Source organism: Giraffa tippelskirchi, chromosome 4 (genome assembly GCF_054371585.1).
Source record: "Giraffa tippelskirchi isolate mGirTip1 chromosome 4, T2T-mGirTip1v1.2.pri, whole genome shotgun sequence".
NCBI classification, from domain to species: domain Eukaryota; kingdom Metazoa; phylum Chordata; class Mammalia; order Artiodactyla; family Giraffidae; genus Giraffa; species Giraffa tippelskirchi.
The window spans coordinates 83130285-83144542 of NC_137278.1; the positions used below are offsets into that span (position 1 = coordinate 83130285).

A 14258-nucleotide genomic window follows, 5' to 3' on the forward strand; every position below is an offset into this window, starting at 1 on the left:
AGGTAGCTAAGAGGCACATGAAAAGATGTTCAACATTGCTTATTAGAGAAATGAAAATCAAAACTACCACGAGGTACCACTTCACATCAGTCAGAATGGCCATCATTTAAAGTCTACAAATAACAAATGCTGGAGAGGGTGCGGGGGGAAAAGGAATCCTCTCACACTGTTGGTGGGAATGTAAGTTGGTGCTGCCACCACAGAAAACAGCGTGGAAGTTCCTCAAAAAACTAAAACTAGAGTTGCCATTTGATTTAGCCATCCTACTCCTGGGCACATGTCTGGACAAAACTGTAATTCAAAAAGGTAATGCATCTCTATGTTCATAGCAGCACTATTCACAATAGCCAAGACAAGGAAACAACCTAAATGTCCATTGACAGATGATTGAATAAAGAAGATGTGTACATATATTCAATGGAATATTACTCAGCTACAAAAAAAAGAATGAAACAATGCCATTGGCAGCAACATGGATGGACCTAGAGATTACTAAGAATCTAAGTGAAGTAAGTCATAAAGAGAGACAAATTCCACATGCTATCACTTATATGTGAAATTTAAAATATGACACAAATGAACTTATCTATGAAACAGAAACAGACTCACAGATATAAAGATCAGACTTGTTGTTGCCAAGGGAAAGGGGATATGGTGGAGTAATGGAGTGGGAGTTTGAGGTTAGCAGATGCAAACTATTGCATTATATATTGAATAGAATAAACAACAAGGTCCTACTGTATAGCATAGGAAACTATATTCAATATCCTGTAATAAACCATAGTGGGAAAGAATATAAAAGAGAATGTACATATATATAAAACTGAATCACTTTGCTGTTTAGCAGAAATTAATACAATATTATAAATGAACTGTACTTCAATAAAAAAGATATGCAGGTTCTAAAATAGCAGAGTCACAATGTAATGGGGTTTTAGTTTATTTTCTTATTGTTTACTGTTTCTGTAGAAACACTGACTTAGTTATATCTTAGATTTTCCCCTCCTTCTCCCTTCCCTTACTTTCTTTTCTTTTACTTTTCTCCTTTCTATCTCCCTCTCTCCTTATTTTCTTTCTCTTCCTGGCAACATATGTCTAAGTGTCACAAGCACATATAAGACAGTGACTGACAATTTAATAACACAGAATTAAGGCCTTGAAATGTCACTGGAAAGTAGAAAAATAGGAAGCAAGGGATACAAATGCATACTCATGCAAACAACACCTAAATGGTCTTAGAGATGCAGTGGCTGTTAAATGGAAGGGCCCATCCTTCCTTTCTGAGATGTTCCTGAATTGAATCTGGCTGTCAGTTAGCATCTACCGACACATGAATCTTTCTTCACAGAAAGCATGTTATATGGGGAGATGGATTGACAGGGACCAGGTCTGACTTTAACTGTGGGTGATGTTGCTATTGTATAGCCTCTCCCAAGGTGGGTGTGTGGGGGGATCAGGACATGGACATGATTTGCAGCACTGATTGATTCTGAGAACTCACCCAATAATCCCTGACTACCCCAGGTAGTATGCAGAAATACATTCCCTGATCTCTGGTTTTCAGTCATCATACCTTTCTACTCAGCTCTCCTTTCACCTGGTCCCTTTGTTGCCTCTGAAGTCCATCTGCAGGACTGGGCATTGTGATGGAGGAAGATGAGCAGTAGGAGGCTAGGCTGAGTGTTTGCTTCTGGAGGAAACATGACCTGTAGAAGAAAGGGGTCCAAGGGTAAGGAATTTGACTGCTCTCGATTCCCAGGGGACCAGAGGCTCTGCTTCCTCCTCTGCCTGTAAGTACATTGAGCAGGTCCCTCTCTTCTGTGCTATCGCCACTGCCTTCTTGAGTCCTTCCGTCACTGCAGCTGGAGAAGGAAAGGCAACCCACTCCAGTATTCTTGCCTGGAGAATCCCATGGACAGAGGAACCTGGGGGCTACAGTCCATGGGGTCACAAGAGTCGCACATGACTGAGTGACTAAACCGCCACCACTGCAGCAGTCACTGGCTTCGCATACACTATTTGTGATTCTCCGTGAAGTTCATGCTTCTTTCGATCATATTTTTTTGGTTACTGTCTTTTTCTCCTCGTTTAGTTTAAAACTGCTTCAAGGTTAGGATTGTTTTAGTGTTTTCACATTTTAACATATATGAACTAAGCTTTGAGTCATAAGAGGAAGAAAATAAATCAGTTCCTGCCTATTTTCTTCATCTATTTACTTGTTCATTTCTCTTTTAAAAAATGTATATATTTAAAAAATTTTAAGCTATTCACCATGTTTATTTACTGGTAGCATTATAAGGTCAGACTACTTGAATTGTGTCTTTTTTTTTTGCCAGATTTTTTTTTTTTAATTACACTCAGGAGTTGGTGATCCAAACATCTCTTAAATAAAACAGGCAGGTATTTTTCATTTTTTCCATACTCCTAAAAAAAAGAAATGATCTCAGAGTTCTAATCTTGGATTCTTCCTCAGACTTAATTTATTTGTATTCAGCTGTTGAAGAGGTTGGTTTTGAGGGTTCAAGATGGCTTCACTCACAGGTCTGGCATCTGGTGGGTATGGCTGAAAGGCTGGGCTCCACTTGCCTGTCAGCTGGAGTGCCTGCTTGTGGCCTCTCTAGTATGATGGCCTCCAAGCTCCAAGAGGGAGTGTCCCATGACAAGATAGAAGCTACTTGGCCTTTTATGACTAATGTTTAGGAGTCAAAAAATATTGAATTGTGTCTTTTAAAAAAAACACTTTTAATTTTATATTGGGGCATAGGGCTTCCCTGGTGGCTCAGTGGTAAAGAATCCACTTGCAATGTAGGAAACTCAGGTTCGATCCCTGGGTCGGGAAGATCCCCTGGAGGAGGGCATGACAAATCACTCCAGTATTCTTGCCTGGAGAATCCCACGGACAGAGGAGCCTGGCAGGCTATAGTCCACTGGGTTGCAAAGAGTTGGACATGATTGAAGCAACTTAGCATGCATAGTTGATTAACAATGTGGTGTTAGTTTCAGGTGGACAGCAAATGATTCAGTTATACATATACATGTATCTATTCTTTTTGAAATTCTTTTCCCATTTCTGTTGTCACATAATATTGAGCAGAGTTCTCTGTGCTATACAGTAGGTCCTTGTTGGTTATTGATTTTAATTTGTCTTTAGTTCCATCAACACATATGCATTAAGCTTCTGTTTCATGCCATCCATTGTTGTAGACATAGGGATATAGTAGTGAGCACAAAATTTCCTGAGGTAGCATTCTAGAAGGGGGAGATAAACAAACAAATAAACGCACGATATGCCGTATGGTGATAAGTGCTATGGACAAAAATCCTTTAGGAATGGTCAGTTGCAATTTTAAACAAAGCAGTAAGAAACACCTTTCTGAGAAGGTGATATTTAAACTAAAAAATGAACTGTATTTCCCATTCTGCCTGGAATGCATTGTCCCCAGGCTCCAGAGTAATTTAGACTCTATGTGCTCTATAAAATCCAGCCCCTTCAGTGGTCATGTTTATAACTTAGGCTAAGAAAAGTATTTTTGGGTTAACTGAGATTTAAATATAACTGGGGCTCCTATGCTTTATCTGGCAGCCTTGGCAGCCCAATTCTTCCCTCAAGCTGGAAATATTCCAGCTTTCTTTTGAGCTGCCTTGCCATTCTCTTCTTTTAAGCCACCACTTGGACACTCATTATACTTCAGCAGTTACTTTATCAGCCTAGCTAAGCATTCCCTTGAAAGTCAGGAAGTAAAGTCAGAGAAAATGTGGTGGGATTCAGGACAGGGAGGTTTCAGCTGCAGAAAAATCAGGTCATAAAGACCCAGAGTACAGAAAATTCCTAGGAGGTATTTAGAGACCGCCAACATGAGGAAGTATTGTTAAATGGGAGCAGGAGAAAGTGCCAAAGTGAACTTCAAATTAGCTGAGGTTTTAGCAGATGAACAAGGATAGAGCTTGATACTGAGGCAGAAAGTTAAGTTTTTTTCTCTTTAAGAAGTTGACCTTGCTGGAACTGGGGTAAAGCCTTTATTTCACCCTCTTCCCTCCAACAGGGACCTGACACATATGCTCAACTACCAGAAACAGTGGCAAGTGCAAACACCTGCTGGCACTGCTAATTACCAAATGCCCCCCAGGATGAGGGCATAGGTTTAACAGCTGGGCAGAGGTAGCTGACTGTTAGAACCCGAGAATGTTGACATTGCGGTTCTCGCAGATACCTGGGTCATTAATCAGAGCAATAGGGCTTTGTACTTAGAAGCAGGGCCATGAAGAGTCTTTTACTTTTGATTACCAGGTGTTTGTTATAAAAAAAAAAAACAACAAAAACATAAACAGATTTTCTTAGCTTTCCTGTAGCAGAGAATGTTGGCAGTTTGGACAAGCCTGATGTGAACTCATCTGTATTTAGGTAAAATTTGTTGCCTGAAACATTAATGAAAGGTGCACTCATCAGATTGCTTCCTATATAAATGACCTTAGTACTTCTATCTGATCATATTGTGCACCTATTGATTTTAAAGCAGGCACTTTGATAATGTGGGCGATGTAGTGACTGTTAAAAGGCTTCCAGAGAACACTAGTTAACAATTTCCCTTTCCTTTTTACTATGCCCAGCAGCCTTTTCAGTGTTTTTTTAAATTTATTGTTGGAGGGATAATAATGGCAGAATTTTGAAGTAGTTTTTCCACCCCATTGTCCCAGGTGGTGTGTTAAGGACGCCATATAAATGATCTCATTGAATTCTTTTAACAACTCTATGAGGAAGGAAATTCCCTGCCCAGGTTTACTTATGAAGAAACTGAGGCTGAGAAAGATGAAGACATTTGACTAAGGTCTTTCCTTTTTCTGTTCTGTATGGCCAGCCTGCCCAGTTTGGTGCTTTTGCAAGTATACAGTAGTAACAACATACAGAAGGGGACTATCTCTTGGCATTCACCTTTGGAGGGAGATATTTTGACATTCCTCCATTTGACCATTGGTCACACCTCAAGTTCTTTCCTCACTCAGCAGATTTGTGGCCGGGACCTCCTCTGCCTTCCTTAGGATATGGGTCAGACTCATGGCCTGTGATTTCTAGAAAGAGAATTCATGTTTAGTGCCCTGGAGCACCTACGCACTATCACCATGTACAAGGGAGTCATGTCAAGATCAGGTCTGAATTATGAGGTTAAACGAAAGTCATTGTTTTTCTGGTTCCATACATGCATTTCTTTATTGATATCATTGTGTGCTGTCATACATATAATAATTTTCTATTTGTCTGCACTGCAAATAGTTAAAGGATTTTGCTTGTTATTTTAGAATTAAAAAAAAAGGGAAAGTCTGTCTTCTATTCAGGAACTGGAGTATAATTTTCACTTTTCAGATGATGTAAAAGGAAGTACATTTCATCTAGGTGCATGGTTAGGAAACAAAAAGCAACAACAGCCATTTTAAAACAATCTTCTTTGGAGTAGAGTCTCTATTGGAGACATAATCCAAAGAAACTTTGGCTGTTTATCTGCTGCCATCTGAGGTGACAACTAGGGTTAAGATTTCTTTGCAGCAAGTGCTAATCACACAACTTTTATTCAGACATCTAAAAATCAACACAAAGCTATCCTTTTAGAAAATATTTGGGACATATTTAAACCTCTTAATATTCAGTGGGGCTTTGATTTTAAAATCAAGGTGTTAGAGTACAGAGAAATTTTAGGGCAGTGAAAATGCTCTGTGTGGTACTATAATGGTAGATACATGTCACTATTGGACAAGACCCTGATGCTGGGAAATACTGAAGGCAAAAAGAGAAGGGGGTGGCAGAGGATGAGATGGTTAGATAGCATCACTAACTCAATGGATGTGAATTTGAGCACATTCCAGGAGATAGTGGAGGACAGAGGAGCCTGGCGTGCTGCAATCCATGGGGTCACAAAGAGTTAGACATGACTTAGCGACTGAACAACAATAACAAATACATCATTGTACCTTTGTGTATAATCCATAGAATGTACAACACCAAGAATGAACCCTAAAATAAACTATGGACTTTGGGGGATAATGATGTGTCAAGGCAGGTTCACCAGTTATAATAACTATATCCCTCTGGTGGGAGATGTTGATACTGGAGGTTACACCTGTGTGTGAGGGGTTGGCAGGGGATATAGGAAATCTCAGTACCTTCTTCTCAATTTTGCTATGAACCTGAAACTGCCTTAAAAATTAGTCTTTGTATTTTTGGGGCCCAGAAATCCAAATGTTTAGAAAATTTTAAAATTGATTTTTTAAAGTTTTTTTCTTTGTTGTTGCTGTTGCTGCTGTTTCCATTTCCCTCCCTCACAAATATTTGAGAGCTGCTGGAGTAGAGAAAAAGGCCTAAATTTCTTCGTCTGTCAGACCTGAACCTTGACGCTGTCGTTTTGTAACAGTATGACCTTAGGCAGATGCTTAACTTCTTGGTGTTCCGGCTTCGTCATCTGTAAAACGAGAATAATAGTATTTTCCTGGAAAGATTAGACGTCATATATAAAAACGACCTATTGTAGTCCTGGCAAATTGTAAACATTTAATGTGTAACAGCTGCTATTATTACTCATGCATTGCTGTGAAGAAATAGCTTCACCTGACGCCAAGAGAACTGAGTCTCATTTAACACTTGCCATCAATTAACTTTGAAGGAGTTACTTGAAGTAGAAGAAAGCAACTGATTGAATGGATGAGTCACTTCAGAAAGGTCTTTCTTAAAGCTGTAGGGCAGTGGTGGCTTGAAGGGTGCAGTCTCCCTGAGCAGTGGTCCCTAAACCTCAGAAACCACCAGAAACTCTCAGGGTGCTTGTTATTCAGATTGATTCAAGAGCTCCTTTCCCTGCTTGCCAGATCAGACCTTGCAGGTCAAGAATCAGAACATACAGTAAGCTCCTGAGTTGATTTTTAGGAAGCCAGGGAAGCATTTGTTCATAGACCAACTTTGGGAAAGCACTGCTTTCAGGACACAGTTGACGTCCTGATGTTATATCACTCTTTTCTTCCTTCCAACCCAAACACTGAGCTCAGGCATTATGATTTCTAGTAGCAACAGTAGTAGCAGTAGTACCACTACTAATAGTATTAATAACAATGTTTACTGAGCCCTTTTTGTGAGCCAGGACTTGTTCTAAACTTTAAATACATTAACTCTTTAATCCTCAGAGCAATACTCACAGATAGCCATTATAATTATCCAGATTTTACAGGGAGAATACTTAAGCACCACCGTTAAGTAGAGAGAGGAGCTGAAGCGAGAAGGCTTTACCACTTCAACTAAAATGAGCCACAAGTGAGCCTCCTGCTAATTGGGATGAAAGGGCAGGTCTGGAGCCAGGCTGGCCTCTGGGAAGATGAATGTTGAGGACAGCAAGGCCTGGCAAACAGCACATGGTCCGGGAACAGTGTCATTAGGTCGTTTGTACTGGACGGTGGTTGGAGGCCCTCTCTGATCACACTGGAACATGCTGGCGTGTTGTGGGAATCCTAGGGAAAGCAGATCTGTGCTGTGGTTAGTTCCTAAGAGCATGACTGTGAGCTGAGGGAAACTAGTCTCCCAGGCTCAGCACTATACTCCTGTCAGGAAGCACAAGGAATTTCCTGTTTGGAATTCCCCCACAGCTCATTTCTCAGGCCGTAGGGGCCATTTCTTGGAAGCCCCAGGGCCGAAAACTCCCTTTCCCCCCCTATTACATGACTTTCCCTTCAAAAATGATGGGCATTGGGAACACATTATATAGCACAGAGAAATATAATCATTATTTTGCGATAACTTTAAATGAAGCACAGTCTAAATCTATAAAAATATTGAATCACTATGCTGTATACCTGAAATGAATATAATATTGTAAATCAACTATACTTCATTTTAAAAAATAGTGGGTATTTCCATCTTCAGTGTTCCTGAAACACACAAACTGTTTTCATTATACCCCTTTTTATTGATAATCAATAAAAGGAACAGAAACAGAGCAGCGCCCTATGGTCCTCCCCGCTCCCGTGTCCTCAATCTGCCTTTTTTTCTGTGGAAAAACTTTAGCCAGTGAATAAGTTTAGTCAGAGAAGTGAGAAAATGCAGAAACAAAGGAAAACAGACAAATGAGACCAAATAATAATAGTTTAGTCATTACACAAAGTCAAGGACCTTTAGTCCTTTTCAAGGGCTATAGATACTATTCTGAGCCATATCCTGTGAGCTGTCTTATAGATATTGAAACCCTCACCAGTTAGAAGTTAACTGCATGATGAGCAGACTATAGCCATGACATAAGCTGCCACAATTCCGAGAATTGGTCCCAGGGAAATGGGAACAAATGGACCATGGAAAACAATCAAGATGACGCTGGTCAGACCAGTGCATGACAAATTATAAGATGACTGTCAGAGCTATGTTGTTCTACATGTAGCCCCCTCCATCGGCCTATAAGAGCCCCTGCCAACTGATTGTTGGGGGTGGAGGTAGGGGTAGGGGTGGAGTTGGCCTTTGGATAAGCTTTTCTCCTTTCTCACCTGCCCCCACCCATATTTCCCAGTTGCTAGCATCCAAAAGAAAGCAGATTTTCCTTTTCACCAACTTGGCCTCTTTATTGACTTTTGAGCAATGAGCAGCCAGACCCCACTTTCTGTAACAGGACTAGGAAATGGTAGAAACCAGATCTCAGGAACCAGTCACAATGCACAGGGGTCAAGAATCTCAGGGTCTTCAATCCGGTTGATGTACCTGGAATTGTTGCTGACTCTTTCTCGTTGATTCTCCACATCAAGTTCTTCTCACTTTTCCATTATCTCACCAAACCTCTACTGTCCCTCAGCTTTCAGATGCTCGGGGAGTTGGTTTTCCACCGTGAGTATGTGGCAGAATCTCCTGGCAGTCTCGGTTAATAATTTCTGGGATGGAACAGGTCTGCAGATGTTGTTGCTGTTTAGTCTCTAAGTTGTATCCGACTCTTTGCAAACACAGGGACTGTAGCAGGCCAGGCTCCTCTGTCTGTGGGATTTCCCAGGCAAGAATACTGGAAGGGGTTGCCATTTCCTTCTCCAGGGGGTCTTCCTAACCTAGGGATTGAACCCTGGTCTCCTACATTGCAGGCCAGTTGCTTACCACTGAACCACCAGGGAAGCACAGGTCTGCAGGGGAGGGAGGAGAATTTGCATTTTGAACAACTTCCCAGGTACAGCTGAGGCTGCTCATGCAGGGATCACACTTTGTGAACTGTTTTCTGGTAACTTAAAGCTGTCAGGCTTAATGATATAATTCAGGCTGAAACACAGGTTATGTAAAGTGGGGAGGGATCACCAGATAAAGTAAAATTTCTCAGTTAAATATGAATTTCAGATAAACAAATAATTTTTTAACGTACATCCAAAATATTGCATGGGACAGACTTAAATTAAAAATTATTTGTTGCTTATCTGAAATGTAAATTAACTGGAGTGCCTGTGTATACTGCATTTTAATTTGCTATGTCTGGCAATTCCATTTCAAGGGCATCATGTTTGCGAAGTTCCTGATAGCATAAAAGCTACTCTGTAAATTAAACTATGTTCCTAGATCTTTTCCTTCTACCACATAGCTCTCCATTTCCTGAAATAGATTTCCCGACTCTGAGAAGGGTCCTTGTCCCAGCCTTCCCCTGAGAAACCCCTCTAGGACCTAGTGCTAACTTAATGTATCCCAGGTTGACTGCACTTGAGTCTTCTTTTCTGTATGAGTCTTTCAATTGACTTTAAGAGTGGAGATTTCAGGACAAGGCAGGAGAGAAAGTGGAGCCTGCAAAGCACACGGTCGGCTCCCTCCTTTGCCGATGCCAAGACTGGCCAAGTTGGTGCACCAGAGAGGATGCCTTAGCAAACTTAGAGAGGGGCAGTTTGTCTATCCAAGCAAGCGAGCCTGGTGGTGTTGCCATGTGGAATAAATGTTCATAAAACATGGTGTGTTAGTGCTGTTTCTAGGCAAGCTAAGGATTGCAGTTTGTGTTTAATTTTTAAATCCCATTACTGCTCCTATAGAGGCATTTCTGAAGTTTGACAAGCTTCCTGGCTAGGATGTGTCAACTTTAGGATAACGTTCCTAAAAGCAGGAGGGGATATCTTTGCCACTGACCATAACAAAGATGATAATGATGAGATAGATTAGGGAATTACTGAATGGAGATCAGTCTTATGAGACATACGTTTAGCTGGAGTTTAATGTCCAAGAGTTTGTCCACCACTATTGGTAATTTCCAAATGGAGCACTATATTTGAACTCACAACCTAGCATCACAGTGAAGACCGCAGAATTTGGCTCTTACAATTTTCTGCAAATTTCTGGAGTGCATATTTAAAAGGACAGCATGGTTCTCGTCTTTCAAATACTAATAATTCTGTTTCAAAGAGCAGTAACTCAAAGCGTTTTTCCAGTAATGCAGTCCTATTTCCAGATATTTTAATAACGCTAATCGGAACCCTCAGGCTTTATTTTTGTTTTTCTCTGAGGAATGGATTTCTTTTAAGCATTTGTATTATAATTCTAAAACCTACCCTTGTTTGAGAAACAGATGTTAGAAGAGAATGCAATCAAAAGCGAGAAGAAATGATTGTAGATGAGAGCAAATATTTATTTTCACATGTATCTAGTGGCTTCCTATAATGTCATCAATGAACAAAAAGTCAAACAATAACTGTCGGTTGTTTGTGCGCAAAATGTTATTACTAACCCACCATTAGACTTGACATGCATTGAGTGTTTTTCTATTAGTCTTGATGTATTTGGGCAATGTCACTCATAGCTTCCTTCCTCATTTTACTAATAATCAGTAGCAGGCAGTTACAAAACAAGGTAGCCAAGATCTTCTGGTATTTTTATGGTCAAGGAAAAGAGCCAGGTTTCTGCTCCTAAGAAGGAATGAACCCATTTTCTCAACCTGACACGGATATCAGAGATTTGGAAGATTTCAAAATGGTCAAAGTTGAAAGTATGGTACATTTTCCTATCAGGAAAACCAATCTACTCTATTCCTGCTATACATTCCATGTGTTAACAAAAGACCAAATGTAGCAGCAGAAAAAGACTGTAGTCAGTTAATGAATTCTCTATTTACATTCCAAACTAATAAGCTAATTTTTTGTTTGTTTGGCTTAACAGATTGTGCTTTAATTACAAGCCATTAGCCAGGCACTAATAAATGAAACTGTTTGGATTTAATAAATACTTTTTAATATTATACAACTCATTTAAGGTTAATATACAGAAATAATGCTCTGATGTAGGGGAAACATTTAACAGAGATTATGTTACTTGGGGATGGCCCAGTCTTTCTGACTCAATCCAGCAGAGGGAGCCTTGGATGGGGGAGTTCTCTAGAGTCAGACTGTCTACTTAGGTCCTGACTCTGCCATTTACTAGTGCATGACCTTGGGCAAGCTACCTAAGTGCCTCAGTTTCCTCATTAGTCAAATGGAGGTAATTTTATTACCAACCCCTGAGAGAAATTTCCAACAATAAGTGGGATAAGGCATGTGAAGTGTCTAGCACAGAGTGAAAGTGAAAGTGAAGTCACACAGTTGTGTCCGACTCTTTGCGACCCCATGGACTATAGCCTACCAGGCTCCTCCATCCATGGGATTTTCCAGGCAAGAGTACTGGAGTGGGTTGCCATTGTCTTCTCCGAGTGAGCATCCGGTAAATATTAACTAAAAATAGAATAACATCAAACAAAATTGAAACTCTGTTCTGAACTATACCTGGATAAATCTCTTACTACATGTTGTAATTATTGCATGAAGTAAAGACTATGTTGCCTACCAAATGAAATTTAACCAATGAATATTTGAATTTTGGAATAAACATATCTTATACTGATTTGGGATTTACTGGATATTAAAAGCAAGTGTATGAAGGACATGTTTATAAAATCAAAGACACCCCCTTATATTTTTAGTCATCCTGCTAGAATAAATATTGTCTAAAGCAATAAAGAGAATAGTACAAGATAAGTACAGTTTCATTTGGCATCATTAAAAAGTGTTTCTAATATTTTTTATATTTATTTATAGGCTTTCAGAAATGGTATTGACCTAACAGAAGCAGATGATATTAAGAAGAGGTGGCAAGAACACACAGAAGAACTATACAAAAAAGATCTTCATGACCCAGATAACCACGATGGTGTGATCACTCACCTGGAGTCAGACATCCTGGAATGTGAAATCAAGTCGGGCCTTAGGAAGCGTCACTACAAACAAAGCTAGTGGAGGTGATAGAATTCCAGTTTAGCCATTTCAAATTCTAAAAGATGATGCTGTGAAAGTGCTGCAGTCAATATGCCAGTAAATCTGGAAAACTCAGCAGTGGCCACAGGACTGGAAAAGATCAGTTTTCACTCCAATCCCAAATAAAGGCAATGCCAAAGAAGGTTCAAACTGCTGCACAATCGCACTCATTTCACACACTAGCAAAGTAATGCTCAAAATTCTCCAAGCCAGGCTTCAACAGTACATGAACCATGAACTTCCAGATGTTCAAGCTGGATTTAGAAAAGGCAGAGGAACCAGAGATCAAATTGCCAATATCCGCTGGATCATAGAAAAAGGAAGAGCATTCCAGAAAAACATCTACTTTTGCGTTATTGAATATGTCAAAGACTTTAACTGTTTGGATCACAACACACTGTGGAAAATTCTTCAAGAGATGGGACTGCCAGACCACCTGACCTGCCTCCTGAGAAATCTGTATGCAGGTCAAGAAGCAACAGTTAGAACTGGACATGAACAACAGACTAGTTCCAATAGGAAAAGGAGTACATCAAGGCTGTATATTGTCACCTTGCTTATTTAACTTATATGCAGAGTATATCATGCAAAATGCAGGGCTGGATGAAGCACAAGCTGGAATCAAGATTGCTGGGAGAAATATCAATAACCTCAGATATGCAGATGACACCACCCTTATGGCGGAAAGCAAAGAAGATCTAAAGAGCCTCTTGATGAAAGTGAAAGAGGAGAGTGAAAACGTTGGCTTAACATTCAGAAAACTAAGATCATGGCATCTGGTCCCATCACTTCACGGCAAATAGATGGGGAAATAATGGAAACAGTGACAGACTTTATTTTTTGGGCTCCAAAATCACTGCAGATGGTGACTGCAGCCATGAAACTAAAAGATGCCAGCTCCTTGGAAGAAAAGCTATGACCAACCTAGACAACATATTAAAAAGCAGAGACATTACTTTGCCAACAAAGGTCTGTCTAGTCAAAGCTATGGTTTTTCCAGTAGTCATGTATAGATGTGAGAGTTGGACTATAAAGAATGCTGAGCACCAAAGAATTGATGCTTTTGAACTGTAGTGTTGGTGAAGACTCTTGAGAGTCCCTTGGACTGTAAGGACATTCAACCAGTCCATCCTAGAGGAAGTCAATCCTGAATATTCACTGGAGGACTGATGCTGAAGCTGAAGCTCCAATACTTTGGTCACCTGGTGTGGAGAATTGATTCACTGGAAAAGACCCTGATGTTGGGAAAGACTGAGGGTAGGAGGAGAAGGGGAGGACAGAGGATGGGATGGTTGGATGGCATTGTTGCCTGGATGGACATGAGTTTGAGCAGGATCCAGGAGTTGATGATGGACAGGGAAGCCTGGCGTGCTGCAGTCCATGGGGTTACAAAGAGTTGGACACAACTTTTTTTTCATTAAAAAAAACTCTTGGTCTATGATTTTTGGACTTTGGCAGTAGCACCAACAAGCCATTGGAAAACCAGTGAATGGAAACAGTACTGTCTTCAAGGATGTAGTTTCTGAGGTCTGGCTCTCTTTGCTGTAGCAGTCACAGCTGGGTAGGAGGGAGAGTAGGCATGGAATGAAGTCAGGCAAGGTAAGTGAGGTGTGTCAGTGGGAATCTGGGTGGTTAGATCACTCAAATTGTGAAAATGTAGTGTTTGTGATTTCTTGACAACAAATACTCTTTTGGATGATGCCCCCAGTTTTCATGACCAGAGCAGTCCAAGAATTAAAAGATAGGGGTCTAAGGCAGGAAGAGGGTAAGCTAAGGGAATACATAGAAGTGTGAGTCTTCCCTGTGTTCTATTTGCTCTCCTACTGTGCTGGAGGAATTTGGGAATTTTTTTTTTTTTACTTTTTGACATTGACATGAGGCATGTAGGATCTTAATTCCCCAACCAGGGCTCAAACCCATCCCCCTGCATTGGAAGAGTAGAGTCTTAACCACTGGACTTCCAGGGAAGTCCCGGGAATTTGTTTTTTATAACTGTCTTGATATTAGTA

General features: G+C 40.4%; 1 long non-coding RNA gene across 1 annotated transcript; it reads left to right on the forward strand.

Moving 5' to 3' along the window:
• Positions 1-1643: 1643 nt before the first annotated feature.
• LOC145547237 (uncharacterized) lies at positions 1644-13690 on the forward strand. The gene is made up of 2 exons (XR_014083677.1): positions 1644-1790; positions 12034-13690. It is a non-coding gene; the product is annotated as an uncharacterized LOC145547237 (long non-coding RNA).
• Positions 13691-14258: the final 568 nt, after the last annotated feature.